Source organism: Aotus nancymaae, unplaced genomic scaffold (assembly GCF_030222135.1).
Source record: "Aotus nancymaae isolate 86718 unplaced genomic scaffold, 86718_ANA_hifiasm-v0.15.2.pri h1tg000029l, whole genome shotgun sequence".
Classification (NCBI taxonomy): domain Eukaryota; kingdom Metazoa; phylum Chordata; class Mammalia; order Primates; family Aotidae; genus Aotus; species Aotus nancymaae.
The window spans coordinates 4,803,880-4,824,139 of record NW_026988442.1 but is presented as its reverse complement, the minus strand read 5'-3'; the positions used below and the strand labels follow the sequence as shown (position 1 = coordinate 4,824,139).

Here is a 20,260-nt window from a genome sequence, read left to right as displayed (position 1 = left end):
AGTATAATTTGGCAATCAACATCAAATGTTTACAAGATTGTCTTCTCTTTTAAACAGGCCCCACTGCATAGTTTAAAGATATAAGTACTCATAAGAATAAACGAAAATTTAATAACACAATAGGAGAGTGTTTTGGTAAATTAGTTATATTCATTTGGCAAAATAGTATACAACATTAAAAATTACATTCTGGGACATTATCTAAAGATGTGAAAATAATCTTCATAATGCCAAATTTTCTTTATACAAAGACAAGTAACAAAGCAGCCCTTAAGAATGTCAAGATATGGAATGTAGAATAAACAGAAATACATTGAAAGTGCTGGTGGAAAGAGTGGATATTTCTGGGTAATGATTTAAAAAGGAAATTTATTGTTCTGTTTATGTTTTATTTTACTGCAATCTCTAAGTTTTTCAAAGTATATTTTTTACTATTGTAATTACAAAATGAATAGCATACAAATTTATTCTGGGGCAGTTAATTTTTCCCAGCTGTATGCCTCTGACCTTACTCTCCACCTTTTCTCAGTTTAGCGCTATATTGTAATTACTCACATCCTAAAGGATCCTCCCCACAAACACATCCATGGAAAGAAAAAGGGTGAAGGCAGGCAATATCAGGTATCTTTGTAACACACTTTACTACTTATCTACTCCACTCTTCCTTGTCTATTTTTACTAATTTTTTTTTCATCTCTTGTCTCTCCTTGATCAAATACTGTACTCACATTTTATTCTGTCTCCAAGTTCTCACAGATTACTAAGGGTTTAACTCGAAGTCCTTTAAGACAAGAGGACTTTTTTCACGGGATTAAAAAAGAAAAAATCACCCTGAATAAATGTCTTATAATGTTCTTTTCACTCTCCCATTTTCCCTTAACCCTTCAGAATTTATTACTATTCTAGATCTTTTGAGAACGTATACTCTTTCCTAGTAGTTTCTAAGCAGCTCCACCTGCTGGTGCTAACCTGTGTCTCTTTGTAATCTGCACCCTTGCCTCAGATAATGTGGGAGTTTTCCTCAAAACATGACTTCTTTTTCATATTTTCATATTTCTGCATCACTTAGTTCCTGGCCTGAAAGGAAGTGGGGTTAGGTCTGTTTTAGAATATTTTCTTTTGGTCTTAAAATTGTTTAATTTGAGTCACATTTAATTGCTTTTAGGCAAACGGATGAAACAATCCTAGAAAATGTACCACAGGAGAGTATGCTGAGGTTAGGGTTTAAGGGATAAGCTGCCAATAATTACCTTCCTCTTAGGCCCCTCTAAGGGTAAACTTAGCAGGAATCTACTGTTTAAAGAACAGAATATTTTATTTGGGAATTCAGCAGACACTGACTCAGATTTTGAATTATTTGGACCTCTTGTGATGCTTGACAAGCAAGTATGATCCTACATCTGTTTTTAAAAATATAAATAGAGGTAAGCCAGTTATTTTTAGAAGTTTCCTGTTCTTTCTTGAGGTCAACTGAGAAGTTCTGGCCATATTTCTGGTAACTTCTCATCTAGGTAACTCCCAGGGTACTTTGTAACCTAATCATCCCCCATACCCACTCCTGAAAGACCTGAATCAACATTAAAATATTTTTTGGCAAATTCTTTTGGGGCCAAGAAAAAGAAAAGGAAAGCAGAGCAAGTGATACGGTTTGGATCTCTGTCCCACCCAAATTTCACCTTGAATTGTAGTAATCCCCACATGGCAAGGGCAAGACCAAGTAGGGGTAATTGAGTCATGGAGACGGTTTCCTCATGCTGTTCTCATGATAATGAGTGAGTCTCAAGAGATCCGATGGTTTTATAAGCATCTGGTATTTCTCCTGCTGGTATTCATTCTCTCTCTTGCCACCCTGTAAAGAGATGCCTTCCTTCATGATCGTATGTTTTCTGAGGCCTCTCCAGCCATGTGGAACTATGAGTCAATTAAGCCTCTTTTCCTTATAAATTATCCATTCTTGAGGATTTCTTCACAGCACTGTGAGAACAGACTAATACAGTAAATTGGTACCAGGAGTGGGATTTTACTATATGAATACCCAAAAATGTGGAGGCAACTTTGGAATTAAGTAACAGTGAGAAGTTGGAACTGTTTGGAGGGCTCAGAAGAAGACAGGAAAATGTAGGCAAGTTTGAAATTACCTAGAGATTTGTTTAATGATTTTGACCAAAATACTGATAATGATATGGACAATGAAGTCCAGGCTGACGGGTGATGAGGAACTTGTTGGGAACTGGAATAAAGGTGACTTTTGCTATGCTTTAACAAAGAGACTGGGGCATTTCACCCCTGCCCTAGAGATCTGTGGAACTTTGAACTTGAGAGAGATGATTTATGGTATCTGGTGGAAAAAATTTATTTCTTATTTATTTTCATTTTTTACTTAATTTAATTTAATTTTTTTGAAATGGAATCTTGTTCTGTGGACTAGGCTGGAGTACAATGGTACAATCTCAGCTCACTGCAACCTCTGCCTCCCAGTTTCAAGCAATTCTCTTGCCTCAGCTTCCCAAGTAGCTGGGACTACAGATGCACACTACCACACCCAGCTAATTTTTGTATTTTTAGTAGAGACAGGTTTTCACCAATGTTGGCCAGACTGGTCTTGAACTCCTGACCTCAGGTGATCCACCTGCCTTGGCCTCCCAAAGTACTGGGATTACAGGCATGAGCCACCACTCCTAGCCTGGTAGAAGAAATTTCTAGTGGCAAAGCATTCAAAAGGAAGCAGAGTATAAAAGTTTGGAAAGTTTATGGCTTGGAAATGGGATAGGAAAAAAAAAAATCCATTTTCTGGGGAGTAATTCAAGCCTGCTGCAGAAATTTGCATAGGTAATGAGAAGGATAATGTTAATAACCAAAACAATGCGGAAAATGTCTCCAGGGCATGTCATAGACCTTCAAATTAGCCCCTCCCATCACAAGTTCAGAGGCTTAGAAGGGAAAAATGGTTTTCTTGGCCTTGCCCAGGTCTCCCCTGCTGCCTGCAGCCTAGGGACTTGGTATCCTGTTTCCCAGCTGCTCCAGCCACAGCTAAAAAGGGCCAAGGTACAACTTAGGCCATTGCTTCAGAGGATGCAACTCCCCAGCCTTGGCAGCTTCCATGTGATGTTGGTCCTTTGGGTGTGCATAACACAACAATTGAGGTTTGGGAACCTTTGCCTAGATTTCAGAGAATATATGGAAATGCCTGGATGTTCAGGCAGAAGTTTGTCACATGGGTGGAACCCTCATGGACAGTCTCTGCTAGGGCAGGGTGGAAGAGAAATGCCAGGTCAGAGCCCCCAAACAGAGTCCCCGCGGGGGCACTGACTAGCGAAACTGTGAGAAGAGGGTCACCATCCTTCAGACCCCAGAATGGTAGATCCGCCAACAGTTTGCTTCATGCCCCTCAAAAAGCCACAGGTATTCAATGCCAGCCTGTGAAAGCAGCTGGGAGGGGGGCTGTACCCTGAAAAGCCACAGTGGTGGAGCTGCCCAAGACTGTGAGAGCCCACCATTTGCATCAGTGTGACCAGGCTATGGGACATAGAGTGAAAGGAGTTCATTTTGGAACTTTAAGGTTTAATGACTGCCCTGTTGATTTTTGGACTTTCATGGGTCCTGTAGCTCCTTTGTTTTGGCCAATTTCTCCCATTTGGAATGGGTGTATTTACCCAATATCTTTATCCTAATTGTATCTAGGAAGTAACTAACTTGCTTTTGATTTTACAGGCTCATAGGTGGAAAGGAATTGCCTTGTCACAGATGAGACTTTGGACTTGGACTTTTGCATAAATGCTAGAATGAGGTAAGACTTTGGGGGACTGTTTGAAGGGCATAATTGTGTTTTGAAATGTAAGGACTTGAGATTGGGAAGGGGCCAGGGATGGAGTGATATGGTTTGACTCTGTATTCCTACACAAATCTCACCTTGAATTGTAATCATCACCATGTGTCAAAGGCAAGACCAGGTTGAGGTAATTGAATTATGAAGATAGTTTTCCCCATGCTGTTCCCGTGATAATGAGTGAGTCTCATGAGATCTGATGGTTTTATAAGCATCTGGCATTTCCCTGCTGGCACTCATTCTCTCTCCTGCTGCCCTGTGAATAGGTACATTTTGCCATGATTGTAAGTTTTCTGAGGCCTCCCCAGCCATGAGTAACTATGAGTCAATTAAGCCTCTTCTTTATAAATTACCCAGTCTTGGGTATTTCTTCATAGCATTATGAGAAGGGACTGATACAGTAAATGAGTGTTTTGAAGGGAACATTCAAATTTGGTAAACTGGCTGTTGTTTCTTTTAGGAGCTCATTGATAATAATCACTCATTCATTTTTAGCCTCCTTTTGCTCCATGTATTGTAGAGGCAGTTATTGGCTTTGGGCTTGATACTGTTGGCTATATTAGCTTGTGCCTGGTGAGATAGCAAAGGGAAGGTGCCAAGAAGTTGGGAGAAAGTCTGTGTTTTCCAGTGTTTACTCTTTGATCTTACTCTTCATGTTCTTAGCTCTTGAAGGACAAAGAAGTTTGTTGTAGTCAATCCAAAGCTTCCTTCCTGGTCATTTTCCCAGAGACTTGGCCTCAAAAATTTGCTCCAGATATAATTTTTTGGCATATGGTACACTTGTTCAATGCCCCTCAGTAGAGACCTTTCAGACACACAACACAAGTTCAACTGTTGATTCACTACAAAATTTGAAGACCATAAATGATATTGAGTCATATCTACTAGCAATTTATTATCAGCCTTTTCTTCATATTCCCTCTGCCTAGAGTTATCCTAGATTTTTAATAAGAATCTCTGCAATTATGAATGCACAAAATATAAGAGAACCCAAATGTGAAGGACTGAAGATGTAACACTTGGTTACTGGCATGATTTTGTGACCAATTACTATTTCATACTTAAACTTTAGTACCTAGATTTTGTGTATTCTAACTCTGTTATCACTCAGAATATTTTTATAATAAGACAGACCTTATAGCAATTGCTGATAGGCAGAAATTATTTTTGCCCTGTTCTCCAAATATTTGAAGTTGAGTTCATCTTTGCTCATATGAATATGAAAAAATAAAAAGAGAAACACAAGCCCAAATTATTGTCAAAGCCTTCCTAACAAATATGCAGATCTCTCCCAACCTTTCCTGGTTTATTAATGAAAAAAAGAGTCAGCTTCTGGTGGTGGATAAATTTGTTTGAAATATTCTTGAATATTCACTAGGAGTGTTACTAATGAAGTTAATCAACTCCAGATATCTTGGGACTACACATCTTATATTTGTAAGGCTGATAGGATATTGCTTTATGTCTTAGTAGGAGGTAAAACTCTCTGAAAGTTTCTTAATATCATTATGATATTTCTCTTTGCTTTATTTGATCATTTTGCACAACAGGCCCTCTCGTGCTATCATTCTGGATTTCATATCTTTTCTTCACTGCCACCTGCTTTTCTGTTGAAAACATGTATTTCCTTTAATCTCTCTTGTGTTCGGAGTACTATTGTGTTTCATTCTGCCCTTTGCTTTTAAATAGTATTATCTAAAAATGTATTCAGATTTTGATTTTCTCCAATTAAATTATTTTAAGGTTATAATTTTAAAGTAGAATAATTATAGGTGTTGTCATTTATAAGGTTTATTCTGTACTTGCTGGAGTGTATAGTTACCTCATTTCTTGATCTAGAGAGTTATTTTAGTGCCATTTAATATGATGCTTTTATTTTATTAAAAATACACAACTCTATTGCATATGAAAAATGTATGTGAGTAGCTGAGAAGTTGTATAAAAGCTCAGGATGAAAACCAGAAAAATTAGCTTCAATCTGAACTCTGCTGACTGTGACCTATATACAGTGGTGTGCTGGTAAGTGTTTAACAACCCGTTCTCAAGCAGAAATAGTCCTTACTTTGAAGAATTTGCCAATTTCTATGTAGTATTTCTGAATCCACCATGACTAATTTTTAAGCTACAAACTGGAAGTAACCCATGTGTACACGATAGTCTTTCTCCAGCCTGTGAGAACCAGGTCTAGTATAACATCCACAGACTTTTGGGTATAACACTTAGCTTTCCTGAGTCTTAGATTTTTCTGTGTAATAGAGATGATGTTAGGATAAAATAGTCTATAATAAAGTCTTGAAATATGGTAGCTCCAATAAATTGCTTTTCTAAAATTCTCCATTAATGTAATTACCCTATTGCAAAGACATATTGTACAAATTAAATAAATATATTACTCTCATAGAATCTTTGTTGTTGAATTTTTATCTCAACGCTGAACAATATGTCTCTGTAATATTCGGTTTCTAGTGTTTTATTCTGAAATCAACTATGCCTAAAATTAGTAAAAGTTGGAATTTCTGCAATTATGAAGCCAACCCCATTACTAAAGCAGTTTTGTGCTGCAGTAGTACTTAAATGTTTAGCATTAATTATTTAAAATTGCAGCTGAGTTTACAACCTTCCCTCTTAATCGCAGAGAGAGAAGAAGATGTGAGAATCAAAGTTAGGTCTAGTTTTTTGTTTATTTCCCCCATGACAACTCTGGATCCCAAAGATTTGGGAAAATAATGTAACATTTCTTAACTCTACTACTGAGGATATTTATTTCATTGATTCATAAAGTATTTGCCACCATCTCTAATGAGTATTGTTACACTTGACTTTATATGAGCTTTTAAGTATTTTACAGAGAGAATGCATTCTTTCATTATCTTAATTCTTTCAGATCAGCTTTCTCAAGTTGAGTCATTTGCTTTCCTTAGTCTTTCCTGCCCAGCGGTTCTGGTGACATGAGCATCCTCTGGCTCCAATGCACCTTTCTTCTTGACTTGATTGCAGGCTTTGGTTCAATTACCTGACCCTTCTTTCCCAAAGGAAATGCTGGGGGGATAAAAGAGAGGTGACAGGAGAGTAGGTAAAACTGGTCAACAATCAATCAATCAAACAAATACTTATCCAACACTTCCTAAGTAGCAGAGACTGTGGTGTAAGCCCATAAAATCCTCAGAGAGAGAGGAAAGGAAAGAAGTCAAGAGTAATGAAATACGGAAGAAGGAAATATTTAAGAAGTGGCTCGTAGCTGCAAGATTCAAAAATAAACATTAAAAATAAAGAAAGGCACAAAATATATAAAATAGCTCAAATAAAAAGGCTTACATATTTATTTCCAGTTTACTCAAATATATGTAATATAAACAATACCCAAAGGTAAGTGTCTTGACTGTTTAATACTGTCTTTTTATATTCTACAAGATACTGTTTCATCTTCAAAAGCTGATTAGAAATCCTGCTGCTTCAATTTATTCTCTGGGTGCTTCTCATCCACTCAAAGCTTCATTTAGAGGAATTCCTTGAAATTTTAATGAAATAAATGTAAAGACAACAGGCATATTTCCCCACCCTAATTTTCTCCCATACTGACGTGTTAGAAGATGACTTCATGGATATTTATTTGATGTTATAAGTTATCGGATTTGAATTTTGAAATTTTATGTTTTTTCTTTTCACCAAATATGAAAATTAGAGGAGGCAGATGACACAACAGTTAGAAATCAAGTGTCCCAACGTAGGTGGGAATCTTTTTACATTTTAACAAATTGCTCAGTCCTGCAAAGCTACAAATAGTGTTGTTTGAATTTCAAGTTTCTTGGAGATTGCTTGACCTCTTAAACTCCACCAAAGGAAATTGTTTCTATTTAGAGTCCTCAAAATTCAGAGTCTTTGTTTCATGGTAAAAAATTCAGCCTTAATTTTTTTTTTCCAGGCTGGAGTGCAGTGGTGCCATCTCGGCTCACTGCAACCTCTGCTTCCCCAATCAAGTGATTCTCCTGCCCCAGCCTCTCAAGTAACTGGGATTACAGGTGCCTGCCACTGCACCCAGATAATTTTTGTCTTTTTAATAGAGACGGGGTTTCATCATCTTGGCCAGGCTGATCTTGAACTCCTGACCTTGTTATCCACCCACCTCAGTCTCCCAAAGTGCTGGTATTACAGGCATGAGCCACCACGCCTGGCCAGTTGTGTAGCCAGTAAAATCTGGGAGTATCCAGTTGGTTTCCTAATGGTATTATCTATCTATTGATCTACCAATCATCTACTCCTAATGGATCATTTTATTCAAATAAAATCAAACCTAGTTGATTAAATGTATTTATTGTAATTTACATAGTGTTAATGCTTCATAAAATCTGAAACTAATTATGAGTATAATTTGAATGTTTTCTTATCTATCTCACATACTCCAGAGGTTCCACTTCCTTGATCTGATTCATGCTAACCAGCAGAATAGAAAGATATCCAATGCCTAGCTTTGGGGATTTACAATGTATACAGACAGTGTGACACTTGAGTCAGACAGTAAGGGGTCCAAAAAGTAATTCTTCAACTTACTAGTGTATGGCTTGATAACACTACTAAAGCTCTCTATGCCTGTTTACTCATCAATAGAATGGGATTAGTAACATCTTTGCACGACTGATTTGAAAATAAAGATGAGCAATAAATAAGAGCAATTGCATCTCTTTCCTCATTAGTTCCTGTACATTTTATACATATTTTTTTCTCAAAATTTCTTTCTTTTTATATCAAGAAGGACAAATAGGAAAGAGGTTCCCCTGGAGTATAGTTGACATAAGGCCATGTGAGTGTTGTTAGTTCTGTCTTAAGGCTCTTCCAGCTGAGATTCTAAGACCTATCAGAGCAAAGCTCAAATAAACACAGCTGCTTCTGTGTCCCTCCTGAGGTGGTGTGGCTGCCTGTGTCAGCCTCCCTTTATAATGAATAGAACGCTTTTCAGGTACATGGCAAGGGTTTTAAGATAAAAGTAGAAAATCACCAGAGTTCTCATATATTCCACAGAACATTTATAGGCTGGAAAGTTCATGCTCCTGGGCAAATGGCTCCAAGCACAAGATTGAGAAGATGCTTCCATCCCAAACAGAGGCAATGTAATTATGTGGCAGCATCCTTAATAAATGCTGTTGTGGTTCTCACCTCATTAAACTTCACGTCTGTGTTCTATCAGTAGACTGGAAAGAATTCAATGATTTGCAAGCCTATATAGAACCTGAGTGCCAAAAATCCAGCAGTGACCCTCATGAGGACACAGAATTTTCACTTATTATGTGTATGCTTTGGTAGTTATTTTAAGGCACTTTATATCCATTTATAACACTCCCGCAGTGCATAGACCATTATCCTTGACAGGGACATTGAGGACCATAACTCACCAGGTAACTAAACTAAGAGATTTGAACTGTTTGCCTGTTTTCATTGAACTATGCTATATTAATGCAACAGGCGAATGCTTAAGGATCTTTACAATTAAATCGGTGTGGTTATGAACAGAATATAAACAAATCACATTGACTTTTGTCTTAGGTCAGAGTCCGTAGGAACAGAGCTTGAGATTGGAATTAAGTGCACATGATTTACTGAGGGAGTACTCTCTGGTGATTGCTATACAGCTGTAAGAAGAGAAGGCAGGAAAGAAATTAAGCAAAAAAAAGGGTGGGTCTGGGTTCTCCTACTGATCCCACAGGGAGCCCTGAAGCTTGAACAGCACTACAGGGATGGTATCGATATGAAGCAAGAGGGTCAAATTTTGTGTCCTTTGAATGAATTCTTAGCTGTGGGTTAGCCCCAGGATGGGGGTGGAGACTGGCCTCCTATTCAAGGTGGCTTCTGTTTGGTTGAGGACATTTCTGTCAAAAAAGCTCCTATGAATCGGCATCGTGGACTGTGTGTACCAACTGTACATCATATGTGCTGTACGTCTGTATCCAAATCAGAAAATTAGCTGCTATTTAACACATTCTTTACAACATAAAGCTACTAACCAAACTGTGGTTTCAAGCTGAGTCTCCATGTCACAAGTATAAATATTAGGATTCACCTAAGGTCCACCCTGGTGAAAAACAGGACAGTGAATGGTCAGTAGCAGAGCACCTACTATGTCACTCTCCAGAGTTTGAGTGATTTAAATCTCACAATCAGCTTCCAGGGCCCATAATTCAACCACTTTTTATGTGTGAGAATCATTTGAAAAACAACAACATTTGTTGCAAATGTTGGACTAATGCAAACCTCATTTTGGTGGCAACACCTGACCTGTACATACTTAAGTCCATGTATAAACTTTATTTTCTTGAAATCATGGGAATATTTAAATGTTTTAATAAATAATTACTAATGGGGTTGATTAGTGTGTACTGCCCAAGATCCCACTAGCAGTGTTATGTGATGTACACAAAGTATACTTTTTGACATTATATATCTAGAATTAGTGTATACAATTATTATATAATTATTATAAAGGTTATATACTGTAGCTGTGACCCTAAGGGTTACATGGAAAAAATTGTATCCCTGACCCATATCACCATATGGGTAGGAGAATGGAGCCTCAGAAGCTTTAGATGTTTTGTCCAAGTTTAAATAGCTAGTAAAAGAGCCTAGATTTTTAATATATCTATGTGAATACATCATCCCCAATCCTGTATCTTCCTATGTCAGAATCCAGAGATGCTAAACCAAGGCCTAATTCAGAAGAATATACTGCCTTTGCTTCCTAGAAAACAAGATGTAAAAGCACTGAATCTTGAAGTCAGACAGAATCTCTTAGAATTTATTGAGTAGTATGACTAACTTAATACAGGAATTTGTTTTATAACATCCAACCAGACAACTGAGCATTTTGTACACATCCAAACTCACTCCTATGTAAGGCAGATCATTTTATAATTTAGGGGACTCCAACATTTAGAAACTCCTATGTTGATTCAGAATCTATCTCCTTGTAAACTCTACTGATGGACCCTTGTCCTGGTACTCAGAAAATTGTAGACTATAAGTGTTTTTTTCTCCCACAGTTTACCCTGCAAATATATGTGTAAGTTGCAGGTTTCACATCATTATGATTTTTCTTCTTTACACTCAGTATCTCTGTAACTTTTAATATTCTAATAAACCTTTTCTGGGATATTCCTTTTACAAAGGGCTTTTCCTGGGCCTAAGGTATTCAGGGATTTTAGCATGAAATGCAGACAGGGAAGAAGGAAGGGAGTGGGCAGAGGACTGAGGAGAAGACATTCTTAGGGCCTTGTCTCTATCGAAAACCAGTCCTACATCTCCCTGGAGTCCAAGAGCAAATTCAGCCACAGCTTGGGTGGGATGAATATCAGATTTGGTCCTGTATAGAAGTGGGGGAAATCTATGTGATGGTGGTTTTATGGTTTCCTGGAGTTCATCTATTTACAGTAGTAGAATTGCATGCTTATGAACCGATGTTGGGATCAAATCCAGCCTCCCAACAGAAGTTAAGTAGAACCTCAGATCCTCATCAGTATATTTTAGCACATTTTTTGTAATGACTCCTGGTAGGATTTTGGGATTTTAAAATATATACAAGGATGTAAACTCCTTGAATGCAAAATTTTTTTTCACTTACTACAGTGTTACTAGAACCTTCAGGGGTGCCTGGTAAATAGTAAGCATTATGTAAGTTTTCAACATATATATGAATGAATAATTGAAAGGTTGGATAATTTAAATTGTTTCAGGCATCATTTTAAAGTTTACCCATTTGGAATCTGTCTCATGTTTTTCAATACTTCCAGCCCCCATAATTCCGCCATCGTCCAATTCCCCATTGTTCCATACATCTTCCAGTCTCCCCTAATAACGATGCTGTTGTGGGTGACAAACTCTACAATTCCCAGGAATGTAATTTTTTTCTGAAAAGAGAGATCTGGATACACTAATGCAAACAGCTTTTCTAACTTTATAGAGGATAGTGTTGTTGTTAATACTCAGTCATCAAAACCTCCCCAGACAAATTTTAAGACAAAGCAATCAATGCAAAGAAAACCAGTGAGTATTACTTGTCAGTAACATGGTAATTTAAGAGTTGTCTAAATTTAATAACCCAGAAAGCCACAAAAGACAGGACTGAAAGAAAAAAGAAAACTTACAAACTTGATTTATTATATCACTGAAAAAATAAATTTTCTAAAACAAATCTTGTTCACTAGAAGTATACTCAAAGACATATGGAAGAGAAGATACAGATTAACTTTTTCAGCTTCGCTACTTCTTAAAGAGAGTATTTTATCTTTAATGTTCTTTGAATTTTATCTTTGAACTATTTATAAAGGTTTGATAAGTATTTCCAATAAGTCATTTTATAAAGTAGATGCTTAAGATCAGTTTTATGAAAGTATTTTTTTTTTTTTTTTTTTTGTTAAAGAGAAAGAGAGAGAATAGGAAGGAGGAAAAAGGAAGAGAAAGAGAGAGAGAGAATGGGGAGGAGGGAGAAGGAAAAGAAAGAGGGAGAGAGAATGGGAGTATTGCTTTCTTGCCCAGGCTAGAATGCAATTTAGTAATGGGTATTGAAAACCTCTTTTATACTGATAATTATACTTAATGATGTAGTCAGGAAGGAATAGGGGAAGAAGATAACAAACAAACAGCCAACCAATATTTAATTTAAACTTATGAAATGCTATATGATTACTGAGGAGTGATTTACTTCCAATTATATAGTCACCTTTGGAATAGGTGTGAGGTGGTAATGTATGTTTTGTGTATTTGAAGTGGAGAGTTCTATAAATGTTTATTAAGTTTACTTGTTCCGGGTTTGAGTTCAAGTCCTGGATGTCCTTGTTAATTTTCTATCTCGTTGATCTATAGAATCGTTAGCTCTTCTTGTTGCATTGATCCTTTTGCCATTATGTAATGTCATTCCTCACCTCTTTTGATCTTTGTTGCTTTAAAGTCTACTTTATCAGAGGCGAGAATTGCATCTCCTGCTTTTTGTTTATTAGTTTATTTTTACTCTCTGTTTGATTGGTAAATCTTCCTCCTTCTCTCTGAGTCTTTGTGTATTGTTGCATGTAAGATGGGCCCGGATGCAGCATACCGATGGGTTTTGGCTTTTTATCCAATTAAAATATATATAAGTTTAATACCGGTGTTTGATGCTAGCTGGCTGTTTTGCCCATTAGTTGATGTAAATTTTTTATTGTGTTAAAGTTCTTTGCTTTTTGATATATTTTTGGAAAGGCTGATATTGGTTGTTCCTTTATATGTACAGTGCTTCTTTCAGAAGCTCTTGTAAAGCAGGCCTGGTGGTGGTGAACTCTCTAAGTACTTGTTTGTTCGCAAAAGATTTAATTTTTCCTTCGCTCATAAAGCTTAGTTTGGCTGGATAGGAAATTCTGGGTTGAAAGTTCTTTTCTTTAAGGATGTTAAATATTGGTCCCCACTCTTTTCTGGCTTGTAGGGTTTCTGCTGAGAGATCTGCTGTAAGTCTGATAGGTTTCCCTTTATGGGTAACCTGACCTTTCTCTCTGGATGCCCTTAGTATTTTCTCCTTCATTTCAACCCTAATAAATCTGGCGATTATGTGCCTTGGGGTTGGTCTTCTTGAAGAATATCTTTGTGGTGTTCTCTGTATTACCTGGAGTTGAATATTACCCTGCCTTGCCAGGTTGGGAAAATTTTCCTGAATGATATCCTGAAGAGTATTTTCCAACTTGGATTCATTCTCTTCATCACATTCAGGTACACCTATCAAACGTAAATTAGGTCTTTTCACATAGTCCCATATTTCCTGGAGACTTTGCTCATTCCTTTTCATCCTTTTTTCTGCATTCTTGTCTTCTCGTTTCATTTCACTGAGCTGGTCCTTGACTTCTGATATCCTTCCTTCTGCTTGATCAATTCGACTGTTTAAACTTGTGCATGCTTCGCGAAGTTCTCGTGTTGTGTTTTTCAGCTCCATCAATTCACTTATATTCTTCTCTAAATTGTCCATTCTCGTTAACATTTCGTCAAACCTTTTTTCAAGGTTCTTAGTTTCTTTGCATTGGGTTAGAACAAGTTCTTTTAATTCACAGAAGTTTCTTATCACCCACGTTTTGAAACCTGCTTCCGTTATTGGAACACACGTGTAATCTATTAAGCCTTGTTCCGTTACTGATGAGGAATTGCAATCCCCTGTAGAGGGAGGGGCATTCTGATTTTGAGTATTCTCTGCCTTTTTACGCTGGTTTCTTCCCTTCATTATATATTTGTCCGTCTGTCGTCTTTATAATTACCGACTTTCTAACTGGGTCTCTGACGTCCAACTTGTTGATTCCCTGCGCCGAAATCTGAGCAATCCACTGAGCCGGCCAAAACAGCGGTGTTAAGATTGATGGTGCTTTTCTGCCCGGGAATCTCCGGACTCTGCACCAAGAACTGGCGTGCTAAGGCACCAGCAAAACCGCCACGCCGGCCACAAGAGTCACCCTGGCGACCTGTGGAGCTCCTCCACTGGGAATCTCCTGGTCCGTGAGCAACTAATATTCGTCTGAAAGTGTGGTGTCCTCTCGTTCTTTGCGCTTTCACTAGGAGGTACGTGCCCGAGCTGCTAATCATCAGCCATCTTGGATAGTATTTCTAATAATGAAGAAAAATTAAGTTATTAGTAAGGTGATTCACCAGAATATAATTGAAACCCTTTATGTAAGAGGTGAACACTACTTTTCATTAATTCCTATATTTTAGTATATTAAAAAACTTGTGTGTGCCTTCTAGCTCAAAAAGCAGTTGCTTTATAACCCGCTGAGTAGATTATACATTGTTTCATCTCTTAAAATATCTCTTCTGTCTTGCTATGATATATATGCATATTATATGATTACATACTAACATATTTTGTTAATATTTGCTGTTTGTGCACCAAAAAGTCATTATCTGCTCCCAAAACTTTGTGTACCTAAATGAGAGAGTGTATTAGAATGATTGTAAACTGAGAAGATGGAGAGAGAGGCTTTATAATTCCAGATTAGATTTTATATAACTCTGCTAATCAGATCTCTGCTACATATCTGTTGTAATACTGGAGAGAATATTCGCATTTTCTTTAATTGTAACAATATTTTTTATATGGAAAATTGGGCTGTAATGTAAAAGAAATCTGAGCTTAAATTAACATTTTTAGCTTACAGATGACAATATATGTCTCCTTTTCCTTCACTTTTTCAGAGTGAGTTAATAGTAATAATGATTTAAAACAAACATTATATTTCATGAAAAAAAGTTCATGTGGAAAAATTGGGAAATGCAAAAAAGAAAAAAAATTACCTTAATCACCAATTACCTAACCCAGGCATATCTACTGTTAACATGTGGATCCCTAGTCTTTTTACTGTCTTTTAAAAATATGTCAAATCTGTTTAAAAAAACAAATGCATGCATAAATATAAAACCATATAAATCATTATAAAATGAAATGTTAAAATACCATTTCCTCCCGTCTTCAGCTCACCTCCATACTTCCTGTTCTTAGTTTTCTCTAGGATTGCCTTTACACATGTGAAATCATATATACTTCTTGGTTTATCTTATTTAGACTGTATATTTTAATATATAGTTGAGGGATTTGTTCATTTTTGTCACATCCACTTTCCCTTTTCTTTGCAGCTTTTAATTTTTGCCTCCACTTTTAGTTCTAGTGGAATTGAGAAATTGCATTAAATTATCAAAGTCTTTATGCCTAGAATTCATAAATCATTATATATAATTTTATTTTGAGATTTTGTTTTCTACTTATTGAGGATGATAGTTGAGCTCTCAAGGAAGCTAGATTTTTATTTCTGCTAGTTTGCCCATAGTTAATAGGGGGTCTTGGAAAGTCACATACATTCTGTGGCTCTTAGGTTGTTTACTTTTGAAGTGTTAGATGTGAATTAAAGTTCCCTTGTGGCTCTAAAATTTTACTATTTGTGAGATGTTATGAAGAGAACAGCTCTTAGTTAGCTTGTTCAGTTGAAAGACAGTCATGGAGACTGAAGGATTGCCTGTGACACCCAAAGTTTCTAACTCATTTTTTTCTTTTAACTTTAACTTCAATTGGCTACACACACACACACATATACACACACACCCATCCCAATGTGGAGGCACACACTCTTACACTCTTAGGAAGTATATTATAAATAATGATAATTCAGTGGTGTACTAGAGACAGTTTGCACTGGCTTATGAAGAGCCAACTGTTGAATCATTTTCATTTTCAACTCTCCATTGGGGGTCATCACATTGATAGGTTGAAATTGGCCATGGTAGAAGTATTTATACCATAAAAATGAGCAAACCTTTCAAATTATTTTTTCTTCTTTTTTTTAAATCCATAGATCAATTACAGAAAAGAATTAACATAGCAGGCCTATGACTACTATCCTTAGAATGGCCTGCTTACAGAATGGCCTTGATTACTGTCTGGATTGTTGGACTGGGGAGAGTTCTCACCATTCCCTAACTTTTAAGTCCTCATTGTGCCTACACTGTGCAAATTGGAGATTATAGCGAACATCTACTTTCCTTAAAGGGTGTTGATATTTGCTGGGCAGAGGAAACTTGATATATGCTAAGCAGAGGGTGACTACTGATCAGTTCCCAATAAAAACCTTAGGAAGTTAGTTAGTCTCTAATGAGCTTTGTGGGTATGCAATATTTCATATATGTTGTCAGAATTCCCTGTTGGAAGAATTAGGTGTGTCTTGCATGACTGTACTGGGAGAGGATTTTGGAAGTTTTCTTCTGGCTTCCTCCAGACTTTCTCCCATGTACCTTTTCCCTTTGTTGATTTTTCTTTGTATAATTTTGCTATAATAAATCATAGCACTGAACACAACTTATTCTGAGTCCTGTAAGTCCTCCAAGCAAAGTACCAAACCTGGAGGTGGTCTTGGAGAACCCAAACACAGCAAATTTATCAGTATGTCCCTGATCATATTGTGAAATTCTATTCAGCCCTTAATAAAATGTTGTGTCCTGGAAACAGGCTCATGCTATATTGTTAAGGAGAAATAAACAAATACCTAATTCATGAAAGTAATATGTGTGTGTATGTAGGCATGCATGCACATGTGTGTGTTTGAAGGTATAGGAAATTAATTGTACGTTTACACATCAAATTATTAATATGGTTTCTTTTGCATGCTGATATTGGACAGATAGAACACAGTACTTTTTCCACGTACTTTATATAGTGAAAACAAAAAAGATTAAGTGGTGGAATTTATAAATAACTTGTATTTTATTTTCTAGTAACATTGAAATAAAAATACAGAGTAGAAAATTTTATACTTCTAAATGGCACTGTATTAGTCTGTTCTCATGCTGTTGGTAAAGACATACCTGAGAATGGGTAATTTATAAACAAAAAGAGGTTTAATAGACTCATATTTCCACATGTCTGAGGAGGCCTCACAATCATTGTGGAAGGTACAAGGCATGTCTTAAATGGGGGCAGACAAGAGAAAAAATGAGAACCAAGTGAAAGGGGAAACCCCTTATAAAACCATCAGATCTCGTGAGGCTTATTCACTATGATGAGAACAGTATGAGGAAACCACCCACATGATTCAATTACCTCCCACTGGGTCCCTCCCATAACTTATAGGAATTATGGGAGCTACAATTCAATGTGAGATTTGGGTGGGGACACAGCCAAACCATACCATTCTGCCCCTGGCTGCTCCCAAATCTCATGTCCTGTCATTTCAAAACCAATCATGCCTTCCCAACAGTCCCCTAAAGTCTAAACTCATTCCAGCATTAACTCTAAATTCTGTAGTCCAAAGTCTTATCTGAGACAAGGCAAGTCTCTTGTCTTACATATACTTCCTATATACAAAGAAAGTACAGGAATTGGGTAAATACAGCTGTTCCAAATGGGAGAAATTCACCAAAACAAAGGGGCTACAGGCCTCATGCAAGTCCAAAATCCAGTGGGGCAGTCAAATCTCAAAGCTCCAAAATGATTTCCTTTGACTCCATGTCTCACATCCAGGTCACACTGATGCATGAAGTGTGTTCCCACAGTCTTGGGCAGCCACTTCAGCGGCTCTGCAGGGTATAGTCTCCCTCCCAGCTGCTTTCACAGGCCAGCATTGAGCCTCTGTGTCTTTTCCAGGTTCCTAGTGCAAGCTGTTGGTGGATCTGTCATTTGGGGGTCTAGAGGAAAGTGGGCCTCTTCTCACAGCTCCACTAGCAGTGCCCCAGTGGGGACTCTGTGGAGGCTTCAAGCCCACATTTCCCTTCCATACTGCCCTAGTGGAGGTTCTCCATGAGGGTCCCTCCTCTGCAGCAGACTTCTGCCTGAACATCCAGGTATTTCCATACATTCTCTGAAATATAGGTGGCGGTTCCTAAACATCAATTCTTGTCTTCTGTGCACCCAGAGGCTCAACATCACATGGAAGCTGCCAAGGCTTGGAGTTTGCAGCCTCTGAAGGCACAGCCTGAGCTAACTTGGCCCCTTTAGGCCATGGCTAGAGTGGCTGGGACACAGGGCACCAAGTCCCTAGGCTGCACACAGCGGGGGAGCCCTGGGCCTGGCCCACAAAACTATTTTTTGCTCCAAGGCCTTGGGGCCTGTGATGGGAGGGCTTACCTCAAAGGTCTCTGACATGCCCTAGAGACATTTTTCCTATGCCTTGGTTGATTAACATTTGGATCCTCATTATTTATGCAAATTTCTTCAGAGGCTTGAATTTCCTCAGAAATGGGTTTCTGTTGTTTCATCAGGCTGCACGTTTTTCAAACTTTTATGCCCTGTTTCTTTTTTAAAACTGTATGCTTTTAACAGTATCCAAGTCAGCTCTTGAATGCTTTACTGCTTAGAAATTTCTTCTGCCAGACACCCTAAATCATCTCCTTCAAGTTCAGTGTTTCACAAATCTTTATCAGGGGCAAAATGCTGCAAGTCTTTTTTCTAAAATATAGCAAGAATCACTTTTACTCCAGTTTCCAACAAGTTCCTCATCTCCATCTGAGACCACCTTGGCCTAGATATCATTGTCCATACTTTTATCAGCATTTTGATCAAAGCCATTCAACAAGTCTCTAGGAAGTTCCAAACGTTCCCACATTTTTCTATCTTCTTCTGAGCTCTCCAAACTGTTCCAACCTCTGCCTGCTACACAGTTCCAAAGTTGCTTCCACATTTTTGAGTATCTTTACAGAAGCACCCTACTCTACCACTACCAATTCATTGTATTAGTCTGTTCTCACAGTGCTGATAAAGACACAACTGAGACTGCATAATTTATAAACAAGAAGAGGTTTGATGGACTCACTGTTCCACATGGCTGGGGAGGCTTCACAATCATAGTGGAAAGTGAAAGCCATGTTTTACCTGATGGCAGACAGGAGAGAAAATGAGAACCAAGTGAAAGGTGAAACCCCTTATAAAACCATCAGATCTTGTTAAGACTTATTCACTATCATGAGAACAGTGTGGGGGAACTGCCCCCATGATTCAATTACCTACCACCAGGTCCCTCCCACAACATGTAGGAATTATGGGAGCTATAATTCAAGATGAGATTTGGGTGAGGACACAGCCAAACCATAGCAAGCCCCATCAGTAATGTCTTTTTTAGACTTCTGAATCATGGGAAATTGCAAATTTGAGTTAGATATAATACAGTATGACATATTAAGGAGACTTCATAGCCATTAATAATTAACTACTAATGCTTATGAACTTTCTTGGTATATGGCCTTTGCTTGGTTCTACAATGTCATGTTTCCTATTCTAAATGTCAAGGGAGTCTCCATGCTCTGTGCTTAATTTTCATGCACATGCAAACAAATTTGTCTTCTCAAAGCATTCAAATTTGTCAAGTCCACTTCACTCAGCTTCTGGTTGTTCAGCGATATTTTCTGGTAAAGATTTGTAAATAGAGATGCAGACTCACAAGTTTGGTATTATAAAAGGTATTTGAATAATTGGCATGGTCATATAAAAATTAAATACTAGAAATACGATATATACAGAATTGAAGCTTTTAGATCAAACCTAACAACATGGTGAAATAATGACCTAGAGTTTTTCTAGATTTTCCTCAATTCACTAATAAATAATTCAAGAGGTATTATTTTCTCCATTTACCTCAAATACCAATTGGTAAAATTGCTCCCACATTCTACCTCTTGGCCCCCACCCGCAACCTCTCAAGGAGCTATTACATTATAAGTAAATACTAGGTGGTTAAAATTGCATTCATGGTTATATTTGCATAGTAGGCAGTTAAATCAGGTCCATTACTGTGTTCTATGAAACTACATAATTACAGACCCTTCAAAGTGCATATTATTAACTTGGTGCATGACTACCTCCTAGCAAACATGCTGCAGATGAGTTGAGTCAATATTCACATGGTATTTTTCAGCTTTCAGTCTTGGGAAGAAGTAAAATACAGAGGCTTCTGGGTATGTGGT

General features: G+C 37.5%; 2 long non-coding RNA genes across 2 annotated transcripts in view; one reads left to right on the top strand and one right to left on the bottom strand.

Moving 5' to 3' along the window:
* LOC105719365 (uncharacterized) overlaps window positions 1-20,260 on the bottom strand; it is a 107,318-nt gene that overhangs the window by 13,906 nt on the left and 73,152 nt on the right. The gene's annotated exons all lie outside the window — the stretch shown is intronic.
* LOC135276924 (uncharacterized) overlaps window positions 1-20,260 on the top strand; it is a 36,311-nt gene that overhangs the window by 12,543 nt on the left and 3,508 nt on the right. Inside the window, exon 2 of the long non-coding RNA XR_010344470.1 lies at window positions 3,712-3,787. This is a non-coding gene — a long non-coding RNA (uncharacterized LOC135276924). The remainder of the gene's footprint in view (window positions 1-3,711; window positions 3,788-20,260) is intronic.